We start from the raw sequence: 16,536 nt of genomic DNA, 5'->3' as shown, positions 1-16,536 counted from the left end.
CCACAACACTTTCACCCAGTTCTCCTCTGAATCATTCAGATGTTCATTGGCAAACTTCAGATGGCCCTGTATATGTGCTTTCTGGAGCAGGGGGACCTTGCGGCCGCTGCTGGATTTTAGTCCTTCACAGCGTAGTGTGTTACCAATTGTTTTCTTGGTGACTATGGTCCCAGCTGCCTTGAGATCATTGACAAGATCCTCCTGTGTAGTTCTGGGCTGATTCCTCACCGTTCTCATGATCATTGCAACTCCACGAGGTGAGATCTTGCATGGAGCCCCAGGCCGAGGGAGATTGACAGTTATTTTGTGTTTCTTCCATTTGCGAATCATCGCACCAACTGTTGTCACCTTCTCACCAAGCTGCTTGGCGATGGTCTTGTAGCCCATTCCAGCCTTGTGTAGGTCTACAATCTTGTCCCTGACATCCTTGGAGAGCTCTTTGGTCTTGGCCATGGTGGAGAGTTTGGAATCTGATTGATTGATTGCTTGTGTGGACAGGTGTCTTTTATACAGGTAACAAGCTGAGCTCGTTACCTGTATAAAAGACACCTGGGAGCCAGAAATCTTTGTGATTGAGAGGGGGTCAAATACTTATTTCCATCATAAAAATGCAAATCAATTTTTTACATTTTTTACATGCGTTTTCTGGATTTTGTTGTTGTTATTCTGTCTCTCACTGTTCAAATAAACCTACCATTAAAATTATAGACTGATCATTTCTTTGTCAGTGGGCAAACGTACAAAATCAGCAGGGGATCAAATACTTTTTTCACTCACTATACCTCATAAAAACTGGTTCTATGTCTAAACAATGCATATTCTGCCTTTTTGTTATACATTTTGTGCAACTGAAATTTCAATTTGCAGGCGATTTGAAATGTGCTATCTTGGAAATGTCTTGCCAAATCCCTTTCCAAGACACATATCTATGTTTCTAATCTTTTTACTGCTTCAGCCCCTTCTCTCTTCTTTTTGGACGCATGTGCTATTATTTTCCCTCTAATAAATGCTTTAGAGATTTCCCATACTGTGGAAATCTTTTCAGTTGAGCCTATGTTGATCTCAAAAAAGGATCTAAGATCATCTGCTTGTGATTGGCTAAATATCTAATCCTGTAATAGCATGGTGTTGAGTCTAAATCTACCCTTCCTCACATTTTCAGAGTTTACATAAACATGTAACTCTAGTATAGCGTGATATGTGAGGGCAATGGGCCCAATCTTGCAATTAATCACATTATTAACCATGAAATTAGATATCAAGAATAAATCTATTCCCTGAGTGTGCTTTATGACAGTGGGAGAAACAAGTATATTCTCTATCATTAGGATGGACTAATCTCCATATGTCTGTAAGGCCCATATCTTCTGCTATCATATGTGTTGCAAGTCTATCCTTTGGCGTGGAGTTACCTGTAAATATACTTCTATCACTCATATTGTCCATCACTTGGTTAAAGTCTCCAGCAAGGATGACCTGCCCTCCATATTTCCCAGTATAACTTTGACCTCATGAAAAAAAATGGGGTCCTCCTTGTTGGGAGCATATATGTTGCATAACACTACCTTAATCCCATTTATTATAGCCTGCCAAACTCATCAGAGTGTTGCTTAAACATTACAAAATTAAGTATTTTGCTTATCAGAATAATCACCCAATTTTGTTTGGAATTAAATGAGCTATGATACACTTCTGCAACCCAGCCTCGTTTAAATTATAGTGCCTCTGTATCTGTTAAATGTGATTCCTGTATGAACACAATATTAGCCAGTTTTGATTTTAAATATGTCAAAATCTTTTTCCTCTTCAATTGGTTACCACAACAATTTATGTTCCAAGAGATTATGTTTACATAACCATTAGCCATATTTGCGCTGAGTAGTTATAGCCTGTGACGTGTCCCATTTAACACACGCGAACTCTAATGAACATCATTATATAACATTTCACAATATATGCTCCAGCTGTACAATAAAACAGTGTAAAAAACATAGAAAACCAATAGCCAATCATCACAGAACTGCCTTTGATGCTGCAGAAAATACCCTGCAGTCTCAACTCAAAATTCGGCAGGTAGCTTAGTGGCGGCAGGTAGCTTAGTGGTTGAGAGTGTTGTGCCAGTAACCGAAAGGTCGCTGGTTCTAATCCCCGAGCCGACTAGGTGAAAAATCTGTCGATGTGCCCTTGAGCAAGGCACTTAACCCTAATTGCTCCTGTAAGTCGCTCTGGATAAGAGCGTCTGCTAAATAAATAAACAAAAAATAATAATAATAATATATATATATATATATATATAAAAAAAAGTAAGGCTCTTGAAATGCGAAATTAGCAACACTCCCCAGAGTCCCGCAAACAGATAGGCTACCTTCACAACGGCATACAATTGAACTTGTATTTTACCTTGTCTCCTCTTCTTTATCTAGGCTAAACACCTGGCTCTAGAAAGAATCTCTCTGCCTCCACGTTGTCCTTGAAAATTATTTTATTTCCCTTCCAAGTAAAGAGCAGGGTCGCTGGGAATGCCAGTGTGTGCCTGACGTTCTTCTTGTGTAGTTGTTTCTTCGCTGTTGCAAACGTCTTCCTCTTTATTGCCAGATCCTTGGACAGGTCCAGGAAAAAAGACAGCTGGCGGCCTTCCCACTGAACGCCACCCTTTTATTTAGCTGCTTTAAGTACCTTGTCCCAGGCTGTAGAGTTTAGGAAGCGGATGAGAACCATTCTCGTGGGCCATTCTCGTCAGGCATGGTTAAACTGCGATGGGTTCGTTCAATTTCGAATTCGTGCCTGTCGTCAAATCCAAATCCTTCTGCAATGATATTCTGTACACACGAGATTAGTCCACCGCCAGCCTCACTCCCCTCTTTCAGATTAACCAATCTCACCGTATTTCTCCTACTTCTGTTCTCAAGTTCTTCGACACGATTTCACAATATGTCCAGCATTTTCTCGTGATTCTCATTACCCTTCTCCAGAGGGGAGATGGCATCCTCCACTGTCAAAATCCGTCCCTCTGCCCCATCCATCCTCTCTTGTATCGCATCAACTTCTTCCTTTAGCTCGGTAGTTGTTGTTTTTATCGTGGAGACATCGGATGCAACATCCAACAAAATCGTGTTCATCTTTCCCATTTGCTCAAATAGATCCTTCAGATTTACCGATTTATCTGGGTTTACATGTTTATTCATGTCTTGGTGGGGGGATTCGGGAGGACTTGCTGTTTGTTTGCTGGTCGATGTGACCTTCTGTGAATACCACGTGTTAGGCTTGAATACGTTTTTAGCATGTATAGCCATTCCAATAACGCCACTTTAGCCGGATGTTTCAAAATGTAAATAATCTTTATATTAAACTGTACTTCAAGTCAATATATTAAGACAAAAATGAAAATGTATGCCGTTGAATTTCAGTATTTACATGCGGGTATTAGGAGCGCTCTAAAGTGCTGCCATATTTTTCGGTGGTCCCACATGACTCCTGATTTAATCTATTTTAGAATAAGGCTGTAACGTAACAAAATGTGGAAAAAGTCAAGGGGTCTGAACACTTTCCGAATGCACTATCTTCCTTTATGTGGAATCAGTGAAAGCATTACCATGTTTCTCTCTCAATACCACAAGGATGATGCAAGTGAAGTTTAGTCTAGTGCTGTAGGTTGGTTATCTTTGAATGGAGCAGGTAATCTTCTAAGGACATATGTGACTGAACGGTTCGATTCATTCTTATGTAGCAAAAATTTTTTGGGTGTTTTTTACATTGGATAAAAGTAGAGACTCAGAGCTAGAAAATGGTATATCATACACTACAGTTGACGAACAATGGGAAAGTAATTATGCTTTGTAAGTTGATGAACTTGTAACTTCACTTTTGAAAAAATGGCCTTTGAATGTTTTAGTACACCCACTGGAGAGCTCTTCTTTGTCTACACCCATTCAGCATCGTTCACACCCTCTTAAACTATAGCTCCGCCTGTAAACTCAGAGCGTTGTCAGATTGTCCGTTCGTAGATTCAGAGCATTTGATCTGAGCGTTCAGTCCTAACAACAGCAGTCAAGCACACAAGCTAACTGGCTAAAGTTGGCTAGCTTGCTAGCAACTTCCAGACACAAATGAGAGAACAGCTCACTCTGCCATTTTACTCGCCCCAACAGAGCTGGTTAGGCTGTTTTTATGTGATGCAGAGAGTTGGTGACTGCACCTTTGGTGCTGGCAACAATTTATGCTTTTTTGCCAACGTTTATTGACACTGGCCATATTCAACGGGTGTTGAGTGTTCGTAAATTTGACAGTTATTCTGTGCTCTGGCACACTCAGACGAGAGTACTCTGAAATCCGAGTAGATAGCCAGAGCAAATTTACCAGCTACGTCTATTAACTGTTGTCGCATTGACATCAAGAACATTCTATTGAAATGGTTGCTTGCATAGTGGAGTCTTTTGTTAAGACATGTTTAGCTAGCTAGCTAAACAATGAACCATAATCCCAACTCATGATGTTACTAGCTGCATGAATCTGCAAGTAGCTAACCATCCAGGTTGAATGTTAGCTAGCTATCATTAGGCTATAACTAGCAAAGCAAATGGCTCTGAGATATGAATAATATTACTACACAGATCATACATGTAACGTTAACTAGCTAGCTAACAGTACACTTTAACTTGAAATGAAAATGACTTTCTGACAAAATTAGAAACGTGTAATATCTGAAAATGTAGCTAGCCTGACTATCTTACCCGTATACATGGATAGACGCTTCTCCCTCTCTGTCATGGATGCCATGGTTGCCCTTAATTTGAAGATGTAATCTGGAGACAGGTGTTTTCTCCATCTCCTTAGCTATCATACTCTACTTCCACTGATTTCAAAACTTGATCTCTCGGCATGTCCAGCCCACTCATTATCTCAGCCAATCATGGCTAGTGGGAAGGTTGCTGTCTTTTTCTGTGGCTAAACCAACTAGGCTCGTAATTTACCAATTTTATTCGTATTTACAGATGGCATACACGTTTGTTATTTATGCACATGAAAGTTCACATGTTCCAGAAGGCATTACTGCCAAAAAATGCATTTTGATTAAAAAAAACATGTTTATGTTCAAATGGCTCTCATGTGAAGTAGTGACGCGCGACATACGCCTAGTTTCCTGAAACGAGTCACATATACCAAATTTCATGGTCCAATGTCTATCAGTTCTTATAGCCCTGGTGTGATATGGTGCGATCTAGTGGTGTAGCGTGGCCGACTTTGAATGCAGCAGCTAATCATTCTCAAATTCATTAGAGGCTAATTCATTTAGTCTATATACTACATCAGGAGTCAATTTGACTTATGAGAATAAGTTTTAAAAGTATTTTTAGCTTTAGCATATGTGCTAACCTGCATCTATATGTACAGTGCAGCCATATTTGAATGCAGCAACTGTTATTTCTTAAAACCATTAAAGACTGATGTAATGCATCTAAATACAAAATCTGGAGTGAATCTGACATATTGAGAAGATGATTGCAAAGGATTTTGAGAATTAGCGTTACATATGCAAAGAATGAGTTGTTAATAGTTTCCTTGTTTATTGAGATATCAATACCAAATTCAGTAGGGTTCAATTTTAAGGACTACATTTTAGGACACATTTCCTGCAATTATACACATTTTGCCATAGGGTAGGAGAAATGTTTGCAGTTTTTAATATGGTATGTGAGTGAGACTGACTAACAAAAACAATGGGGGCCCCCTAGCCGGCAATTCGAACATGATAACAAGTTTAGACAAAATAACTTAGCAATCTAAAAATTGTAGCTGACATGGGCTAATTGACTGACTATCAGTGTGAATGAATGCTGAATCCTGAAACATTTCTCACAACTTTGACAGCTTTGTCATTGAAATCAGGAAAAAAATTGTACGGTAAGAAACTATTGATAAGAGATAAGTCTGTGAAATGAGTAGACAGTCAGCCAAAAAACAAGGCAAGGTAGCTATGAAGACCCTAAATAAGATCTGGTGCAACCAATTACCTTCAGAAGTCACATAATTAGTTAAATAAAGTCCACCTGTGTGCAATCTAAGTGTCACATGATCTGTGACATGATCTCAGTATATATACACCTGTTCTGAAAGGCCCCAGTCTGCAACACCCCTAAGCAAGGGGCACCACCAATCAAGCGGCACCATGAAGACCAAGGAGCTCTCCAAACAGGTCAGGGACAAAGTTGTGGAGAAGTACAGATCAGGGTTGGGTTATAAAAAAAGATCAGAAACTTTGAACATCCCACAGAGCACCATTAAATCCATTATAAAAAAATTGAAAGAATATGGCACCACAACAAACCTGCCAAGAGAGGGCCACCCACCAAAACTCACGGACCAGGTAAGGAGGGAATTAATCAGAGAGGCAACAAAGACACCAAAGATAACCCTGAAGGAGCTACAAAGCTCCACAGCGGAGATTGGAGTATCTGTCCATAGGACCACTTTCAGCCGTACACTCCACAGAGCTGGGCTTTACGGAAGAGTGGCCAGAAAAAAGCCATTGCTTAAAGAAAAAAATAAGCAAATGTGACAGGTTAAAGGACATATTCATAGCCTGTTATACACTAAAAAGTATTAGTAAGTTCATGGTATGTAAGGATCTTAAAATATCTAAGGTTAAAAAGATAATGCATCCAGTACTAGTTCATAGAGATTGATAAAATGCATAAATGTGTTTAAAATCCGTCAAGAGTCAAAGGGTTAATATTGTAAGAGGAATGTGTAAATGTTATATTGACTACTTTAGTTTGTGGTGCCTAATTTAAGGGTAAAAGTGTTCATCTGTGATCTACTAAATGCTCTTAATCTATGAGCCTGAGATCGATTGCTCTGGTCTCCACCCAACTTCCTGGGGGAATCGCGGTCTTTTTCTCATTACACTAAATTTGTCAGTGAGGAAACATAACTGCGTCACGTTCGTGATTATTTCTTCCCTTTTTCAGGGGTGTAACATTTTGGAGGCTCCGCTGAGATTGCTGCTCAGATGTCCGGCTTCCACATCCTGGTCGCTGAATTCCGAGCCAGCTAAATCCCTACATAACAACCCAGGCAGGCTGCAGTGAGGAAAGTGTTGCTGTTCGAGGGGAGCTGGAAGTTGGTGGTTAAGTACGTGTCAACTGAGGCCGTTGAGAGACCATCAGAGACAGTAAGGACCATCTAATTCAGAGTCAACTCCTGCACAGTAAAGGTTCCTCCTGTCCTGTCAACATGACAACCGCCTTGGAAGAACTACAGGAAGAGGTAGTAGGAGAATTGCACACCCTGACTAAAGACAAGTTACTAGACGTATGTGATTTCCTTGACATATCAGGCGAACAGAGAAGAGATGTTCAAGACAAATCCCGCATATCACTGATGACTCACATTATGATGTTCCTTGAAAGAGAGGAAGTTGCAGAGTTAGAAGATGGCGGCATGTCGGAATTATTGTTACTTAAAGACAAAATGACAGAGATGATCAGTGGCATAGATAGCAAGACAGGGCAAACTGACCATGATATTGAAACAGCCAGAACACATCACAGAATAGAGGGACTGAGAACTGTAACCCCACAACAAGGGGTGGGAACTGAGCAGAGTACTGCAGACCAAGCCAGTGATTCTCTGCGCCAGCCCCAACCCCTGCCCATCTTCAGAGGAGCATGCAGCTCTCACCCAGTGCACAGCCCGGCTCATACTGGCGCAAAGAGTTAAAAAATTTCTGGTCAGATAGGTGAACCGGGCCAGAAAGATAAACTGACTTTTTCCAGCCTTGCCCATCAGATTGAGAATGGACTTAACAGAGGCTATCCTGAGGTAGAAATAGTAGACGCAGTAATCAGGGCTATTTCTCCAGGCTCACAGCTACGCAGCTACTTGGAAGGTAAACCCCAGCTAACTCTTCCCACACTTAGATGCATCCTGAGTTCCCACTTCCAAGAGAAGAGTGCAACAGAGCTTTACAAACAGCTAGCTTCAGAAGCACAGCATAGCAAGGAGACCCCTCAAAGCTTCCTGATGCGCGTCTTAGATTTGAGGCAGAAAGTACTATTTGCGTCCCAGGAGTCAGAATCAGGGCTTAAGTATGACCCTGCTCTAGTCCAGCGCATGTGTTTACACACAGTCCTTACAGGTCTCCAGAGTGACAGTATCAGGATAGACATGCAGCCTCTCCTGCTTGATAGCGAAACATCAGATGAGGTTTTGCTAGAGAAGCTTAACATTGCTTGTGCTAATGAGATAGAAAGACGAAACAAAAAGCGTTTTAATGCCCCACAGCCTGCTACAACTGTAAGTGTAGTTCAGTTAGAAGATACGCCATCTGCAAAGTGTCCTGTGAAGGAAGCCAAAGCTAAGATACCCGCGAGAACTGTTAACAGAGTTAGCTGAACTTAAGACAGGTGTAGCTTCCCTAAAAGGTCTCAGTGCAGAGATTGCTCAGATTAAGGAGACATTACAGCAGCCTATGTTTCAGTCATCGCCTTATGCCCATGCCCCACTTCCAGTTAGGAGGCCAGATAGGGACCCCCCAGCCACCTGTTTCCCAGCAGCAGTATTACAGCAACTACAGTCAGCCCCAAGCACCTGACCCTGCGCAGTATCAATATGCACCTAACCTGTATACCAACCGCTCTGCTCAAGCTCCAAGGAGGTGTTTTGTCTGCCAGCAGGCCAGAACAGATGCACGCTGCACACACTGCTTCCGATGTGGGAGTGGGGAACATTTTCAAGCTGGATGTAAAATCCGGGAGTCAGACCATCCAAAGAGGCCCCTTTAAACGGGGAAGGGTTACCGCTGAGGGACAAGTGTTAACCGTAGCTACCAAAAAGTCCCAGAAATGTGCAAATTGTGCCAGAGAAGATTCATTTGAGAACCTGAAACAATGTTCATCATGTAAAGAGACACTGTACTGTTCCAAAGGATGTCAAAACCAACATTGGACTAAACATAAGGAAAAATGCACTCACCTGAAAATGGACTCTACCTGTGAAAAGCTTTCCTGTACAGAAGAAAATGCCCACTCTTTACCATCCCTAGCTCAAGGTTGCCACCCCCATAAGGTCACCTCGCTAGTCGGTAGACAGTGCCTTGTTGAGTGTCACCTGAATCGCCACCACCTCCAAGCTCTATGGGACACAGGCTCTCAGGTATCGGTCATTGATGAACGATGGAAAGCGGAATCTCTCCCAAACGCAAGGCTGAGGGATGTTTCAGAAATTCTGGACTCACCTGATGATCTAAGATTGACGGCAGCAAATGGGACTGAAATGCCGTACCTGGGATGGATTGAAACAACTTTTCGGCTAGCCTCTGAAACTGACCAAACGAAGGAACTGATCATCCCAGTGCTGGTAATGAAAGGCTGTCACCTATCTCATCCCATCATAGGTTTCAATGTTATTGAGCACATCCTGACAATGACCGAAAAGACTAAACGGTACAGTACAGTGAAAAAGCTTTCCCAAGCCTCAAAAGAAATAAGGTGAGGGCTTTTATACAGGCTGTTAGCGCAGAACAGACAGATGAATACGCAGTGAAGACCAAGAAAGAGAAGGTTGCTGTACCAAAACACAGTAGCATTCAGATTGAGTGCCGGGTAGCTTCCCAGCCTTTCAAAGATGACATGACAATGCTTTTCCAGCCAGACCTGAACCCGCAGTGGCCAGATGAACTTGAGTTCTTTGACACACTAGTCAGAGTTAAGAAAGGTGTTTTTCCAGTTGTCATGCTTGATGTCTCTAACCCCACTGACCACGACATTGCTCTGCTAGGGACGCACCATAATCGGTACAGTACAAACCATTATGACTGTGTTACCTGCCCAAGTCTTTGAAAAAGCTGTCACCCCAGCCACAGTGAATCACACTAGTGTTCAAACTCCATGTACTGCTACTGAACAGTGGGATCCACCAGTAGGTTTAAGTCACCTAACCGAAGAACAGAGAGAGGTTGTTAGGAAAATGCTTAGAGAAGAGTGTCACTCCTTCTCCAGATCAGACAATGACATTGGCTGCATTGAACGATTGAAAATGACTATTTCTCTAAAGGACTCTGAACCAGTCAAGCGCACATACATGTCAGTGCCCAGGCCACTGTATCAGGAGATGAAGGGTTACCTTCATGACCTCATAGCCCAGGGTTGGGTTAGGAAGTCAAACTCTTCATATTCTTCACCTGTCGTGTGCGTTAGGAAGAAGGACGGGACCCTCCGGTTGTGTATAGATTACAGAGACCTGAACAGAAAGACACATCCCGACCGCCAGCCCATCCCTCGGGTCCAGGACATCATGGACAGTTTAGGTGGTAATTCCTGGTTCTCCCTTTTAGATCAGGGGAAAAGCATATCACCAAGGGTTCATCTCTGAAGAAAGCAGATCACTGACAGCATTTGTGACCCCATGGGGACTCTATGAGTGGATACGTATGCCATTCGGCCTCATGAACGCTCCTGCAGCTTTTCAGCGTTGTATGGAGGAATGTTTGGAAGGGCTCCGGGACAACATCTGCATTCCTTATCTGGACGACACGCTAGTTTTCAGTAAAACTTTCGACAGCCATGTGAATGATGTGCAAAAGGTTTTGCAGCGTCTCAGAGAGTATGGCATCAAACTCAAGCCAAGTAAGTGTGATCTCTTTAAACCCCAGGTCCGTTATTTGGGCAGAATAGTGTCTGCAGACGGCAGCAAAGTTGACCCAGCCGATTTTGAAGCAGTAAGAGCATTGAAAGAGATCAGACCACAGACTGTGGGCCAGCTCAGAAAAATGCTTGGTTTACTCACTTACTACAGACAGTACATCAAAGACTTTTCTAGGAGGGCCAGCTGTCTGTATGACCTCCTGAAAGCAGATTCAGAGAAATTACCTGACCACCCACGGAAAGCAAAAACAAAGAAAGTAAGTCATGTGGTGCCCTCAAACAAGCCAATCCTGTGGACTGACCAGCATCAACAGGCACTTGAACAGCTGATTGAGTGTCTGCTTCACCCACCAGTCTTAGGTTTCCCTGACTTCACTCAGCCATTTGTTGTACACACTGATGCGTCACACCAAGGCTTGGGAGCAGTTCTTTATCAAGAGCAAGATGGGAAGCTTAGGGTCATTGCTTATGGCTCTCGAACCTTAACAGCAGCTGAGAAGAACTATCACTACCACTCTGGCAAGCTAGAATTTCTAGCTCTAAAATGGGCAATCACTGATAAGTTCCATGATTATTTGTACTATGCTCCGACCTTCACTGTATACAGTGATAACAACCCGCTGAGCTACATTCTGTCTACTGCAAAACTGAACGCAACCACTTCCAGGTGGGTTGCAGAATTGGCTGATTTCCACTTTACAATAAAGTACAGGCCAGGCAGAGAGAACGGTGATGCAGATGCTTTGTCGAGGATGCCACTGGATGTAGAGTCACTGATGAGAGAATGTTCTGAGGAGCTTCCACCAGACACCATTGCCGCCACTATACAAGCAGTAGAGGTACAGAAAGAGCCTTTTGTGCCTTGGTCAATTTCAGCTGCATCTATGTCAGTATCAGCTGAAGGTGAGACAACTACAGCAACAATCAGCTCGATCCCAAAAGAGGGGGATAAGAGAGGCACAAGAGTCTGATCCGGTCATCCGTCCTGTGCTCGATTTCAAGCTGTCTGGTTCCAAACCGCCAGTTAAAGAGCAAAAGGAATTCAGTCCAAAGACAAAATGCCTATTCAGAGAATGGGACAAATTGACAATCGACAGTGATGGTATTCTTTACAGAATCACTACAGCCCGCAAGCAGTTAGTTCTACCAGAGCAGTACAAAGGTAAAGTGATGGAAGAGTTGCACAATAACATGGGACACCAAGGTACTGACCGCACTGTATCACTAGTACGTGACCGCTTCTTCTGGCCTTATATGCAATCTGACATCGAGCACTATGTGACTAAAACTTGTAGCTGTGTCAAGCAGAAAAAGCCAGGCCATGAAACAAGAGCTCCTCTGACAAACATTGTGACAACACAGCCATTTGAACTGGTATGTATAGATTTCCTCCATCTCGACAGATGCAAAGGGGGATATGAGTACATCCTCGTGATTGTTGACCATTTTACACGTTTCACTCAAGCCTACGCCACCACATCAAAGTCAGGAAAACTGCTGCAAATCTCATCTTCAATGACTTTGCCCTGAAGTTTGGGTTCCCCTCCGCATCCACCATGACCAAGGGGGGAGAATTCGAAAATCAGTTGTTCCATCAGTTAAAGAAACTCAGTGGCATGGCCGGGTCCAGAACAACACCCTACCACCCGATGGGGAACGGTCAAGTGGAACGAATGAACAGAACATTGTTGCAAATGCTAAAGACACTAACTGAGACACAAAAGTCAAACTGGAAGGAGTCTCTAAACAAACTGGTTTATGCCTATAACTGCACCCGTTGCGAAGTGACTGGCTATTCACCATTTTATCTTCTGTTTGGGAGATCACCCAGGCTTCCAGTTGATATGTTCTTTGGATTGTGCACAGAGGCAGGTTCCAGTAACCAGCGAGACTACGTGGAGAACTGGAAACGAGGAATGGAAGAAGCATACGCCATTGCAAAAGAAAATGCTCAGAAAGCTGCTGAAAGAAGTAAGAAGTACTATGACACTAAAGTTAGGAGTTCAGTGCTACAGCCTGGCGAGCGAGTTCTGATTAAAAACCTGACACCAAGAGGAGGACCAGGCAAACTCCGTAACTATTGGGAAGATCAAATTCACACAGTAGTGAGACAAATGGGTTCAGACCTGCCGATTTATGAGTTGAGACCAGAAAAGGGTAGGGGACGCTCCCGGGTCCTGCACAGAAACCTGCTCATGTCCTGTGACCACTTACCTTTTGAGAGACAACCAGAAATGACTAAAGATGACAAAAGTAAGAAAAAGAGACATCAGCCTGGATCACAGCCTCTAGATTCTGATGAAGACAGCGGGGATGAATATGACCTTCATCATGAGCCGCTACAGGTCCCCACATTTCCTACAGTACCTGAGAGGTATGCTGAACCAGCGAGAGAGTCGGAAAACAGGCCCCCACCAGTGAAACAAACAGTTGCGGTGCCAGTTCCTGATATGCTACCAGCACAGCCGCTTGTTGAAAATCAGCTGGAGGAGAAAACAACAGTTAAAGAACTGCCTGCTGAGGAGATGAACTTGCCTGCTGAAAATGTGCCTGATGATCGTCCACTAAGTGCCTTTCCTTCATTAACTGCTGCTGCTGAACCTGAGGAACCAGCTTACCAGCTGCCACAAAGAGAGAGACACCCTCCAAGACGTATCACCTATGATCAGCTTGGTATCCCTTCCTGCTACAGTATACAGCCACAGCCACAGTTGTTCCCTGTCTACCCTGCACCAGGACTGGTTCCATGGCTGCCATCACTACAGCGATATTACCTTCAGCCACCCTACATGTATGGACTTCAGCAAACTTGAGGCCACAGACAGAGTTGACATGTTTGACCATGGACTACTGACTGATTTCACAGACTTTCACAAGACAATTAGCAGACTATGCATATAGATCATTAAAACTGATGGACTGTTGACAATAGTATGAGAAAAGACTGCTTATGGACTGTTTATACAGCTGGTCAACAGATATGGACTGTGAATATAACTTCTTGGTTCTATTTGAACTGTGAACTTTGACCTCTGCTCAAGGACTAGCTTACAGAAGAGGATTTTCTACGTCCAGTGCTTATAGACTGTTTAAGAAGATAATGTTGGTAATGTTGGGACAACATTTATTTTGTCGGGAGAGTGTGACAGGTTAAAGGACATATTCATAGCCTGTTATACACTAAAAAGTATTAGTAAGTTCATGGTATGTAAGGATCTTAAAATATCTAAGGTTAAAAAGATAATGCATCCAGTACTAGTTCATAGAGATTGATAAAATGCATAAATGTGTTTAAAATCCGTCAAGAGTCAAAGGGTTAATATTGTAAGAGGAATGTGTAAATGTTATATTGACTACTTTAGTTTGTGGTGCCTAATTTAAGGGTAAAAGTGTTCATCTGTGATCTACTAAATGCTCTTAATCTATGAGCCTGAGATCGATTGCTCTGGTCTCCACCCAACTTCCTGGGGGAATCGCGGTCTTTTTCTCATTACACTAAATTTGTCAGTGAGGAAACATAACTGCGTCACGTTCGTGATTATTTCTTCCCTTTTTCAGGGGTGTAACACAAACACGTTTGGTGTTCGCCAAAATGCATGTGGGAGACTCCCCAAACATATGGAAGAAGGTATTCTGGTCAGATGAGACTAAAATTGAGCTTTTTGGCCATCAAGGGAACACTATGTCTGGCACAAACCCAACACCTCTCATCACCCCGAGAACACCATCCCCACAGTGAAGCATGGTGGTGGCAGCATCATGCTGTGGGAATGTTTTTCATCAGCAGGGACTGGGAAACTGGTCAGAATTGAAGGAATGATGGATGGCGCTAAATACAGAGAAATTCTTGAGGGAAACCTGTTTCAGTCTTCCAGAGATTTGAGACTGGGACGGAGGTTCACCTTCCAGCAGGACAATGACCCTAAGCATACTGCTAAAGCAACACTTGAGTGGTTTAAGGGGAAACATTTAAATGTCTTGGAATGGCCTAGTCAAAGCCCAGACCTCAATCCAATTGAGAATCTGTGGTATGACTTAAAGATTGCTGCACACCAGCGGAACCCATCCAACTTGAAGGAGCTGGAGCAGTTTTGCCTTGAAGAATGGGCAAAAATCCCAGTGGCTAGATGTGCCAAGCTTATAGAGACATACCCCAAGAGACTTGCAGCTGTAATTGCTGCAAAAGGTGACTCTACAAAGTATTGACTTTGGGGGGTGAATAGTTATGCATGCTCAAGTTTTCTGTTTTGATGTCTTATTTCTTGTTTGTTTCACAATAAAAATATTTTGCATCTTCAAAGTCTTAGGCATGTTGTGTAAATCAAATGATACAAACCCCCCAAAAATCTATTTTAATTCCAGGTTGTAAGGCAACAAAATAGGAAAAATGCCAAGGGGGTTGAATACTTTTGCAAGCCACTGTAACTGTCAATGATGTATTATTGTTGTGTACTGTTAGGCCTACACAATATATAATGTATATTAGGTCTATGTTTTTTAAATACTCTCTCTCTCCCTCTCCGTCTGTCTGTAGGACATTGGTGGACTGTCAGTTCTCAGACATTTCTGATGAGGACAATACTGTAAACATCATACCAGTGCACCAGGCAGTCAATAGAAGATGTACCCATGGTGTCAAGGACAGACAGGGGATGGAGAGACTGGACAACATGCTGCTGAGGCTGCAGAAAAGGCTGAGGGATAATCACATCCTCACCCTCACAGCCTAGTTGAGCCTAGGTGAATTTCAATTTACTGGAGGACTACTCTAGAAATTGTTGGCTTTGTTACAGGAAAGATAGAAAGAAGGATATGACGTGGTTTGTTTCTGTTGCACCAGAATGCAAGGGAAAGCAGTATTGCATCATAGGGGACCAAAATGGTGTTAGGTTGTGGTTCTCCAGTGAGTGAGTCATTGCAGACATAGGCACTAGTAAAGGGACTCCTAGTCTTCACCCAGTAGCTCAGATTGTCACTGGTCATTTCGCCTCCCTTGCATGCTTTTCATTTGTTCCCATTCTGACTCTTCGTGTATATAGGCCTTGTTGAATGTATGTACAGAAGAAATTGAAGTTGCAAAAGCCAATTATTGTTATTTGTCACGCCCTGACATAGAGTTCGCTAGTTGGTTTGGTCAGGGTGTGAGTATTCTATGTAATGTGTAATTCTATGTGGAGATCTAGTATGTTTAGATCTATGTTGGCCGGTGTGGTTACCAATCAGAGGCAGCTGTCGATCGTTGTCTCTGATTGGGGATCATACTTAGGCAACCATTTTGCCTACATTAGTTGTGGGATCTTTGTCTCTTGTTTGGCTTGTGTGTAGCAATAGTGAGCTTCACGTTACGTTGCGTTTGTTGTTTTTGTCGAGTGTTTATTCGTTCTAATAAACATACGCATACCACGCTGCACCTTGGTCTGACCCGTCTCTCAACGAATGTGACATTATTATATGCCTTATTCTTATATTATTTTGTAATTCCAATTTTCGATGTACTGTAACTTGCACTTTGTTTTCAGGTTTGAATGAGACAATGTATTCCCCTCAATAAAGTTATTTTGATAAAGTTCTTGATGGATTAATATTATATTACTTGTGTATGTCTTTCCTTATTTAAGACTCATTGCCATTTGTAATATGTTTTGGTGCAGATATGTGAACCTCTTATTATGTGGATTATAATTAATGGGGAAACTAAAATCTGAAATTTCAAAGTCGAAATTACAAACTTCAGAATGCTTTTTAAAACCTAAAATACACTACAAGTTTTACATTTCCTGTATTGTAGGAAGGTTCTCCTGCAACAGGGTTATCAAATTTAAGATCCTACATCTGTAATGGTATTGTTACATTGACACATTGTGACACAAGTTTTGCATTGTAATAGCTCTTA

Source organism: Coregonus clupeaformis, unplaced genomic scaffold (assembly GCF_020615455.1).
Source record: "Coregonus clupeaformis isolate EN_2021a unplaced genomic scaffold, ASM2061545v1 scaf0073, whole genome shotgun sequence".
NCBI classification, from domain to species: domain Eukaryota; kingdom Metazoa; phylum Chordata; class Actinopteri; order Salmoniformes; family Salmonidae; genus Coregonus; species Coregonus clupeaformis.
Note: the sequence above shows the minus strand (reverse complement) of the source record.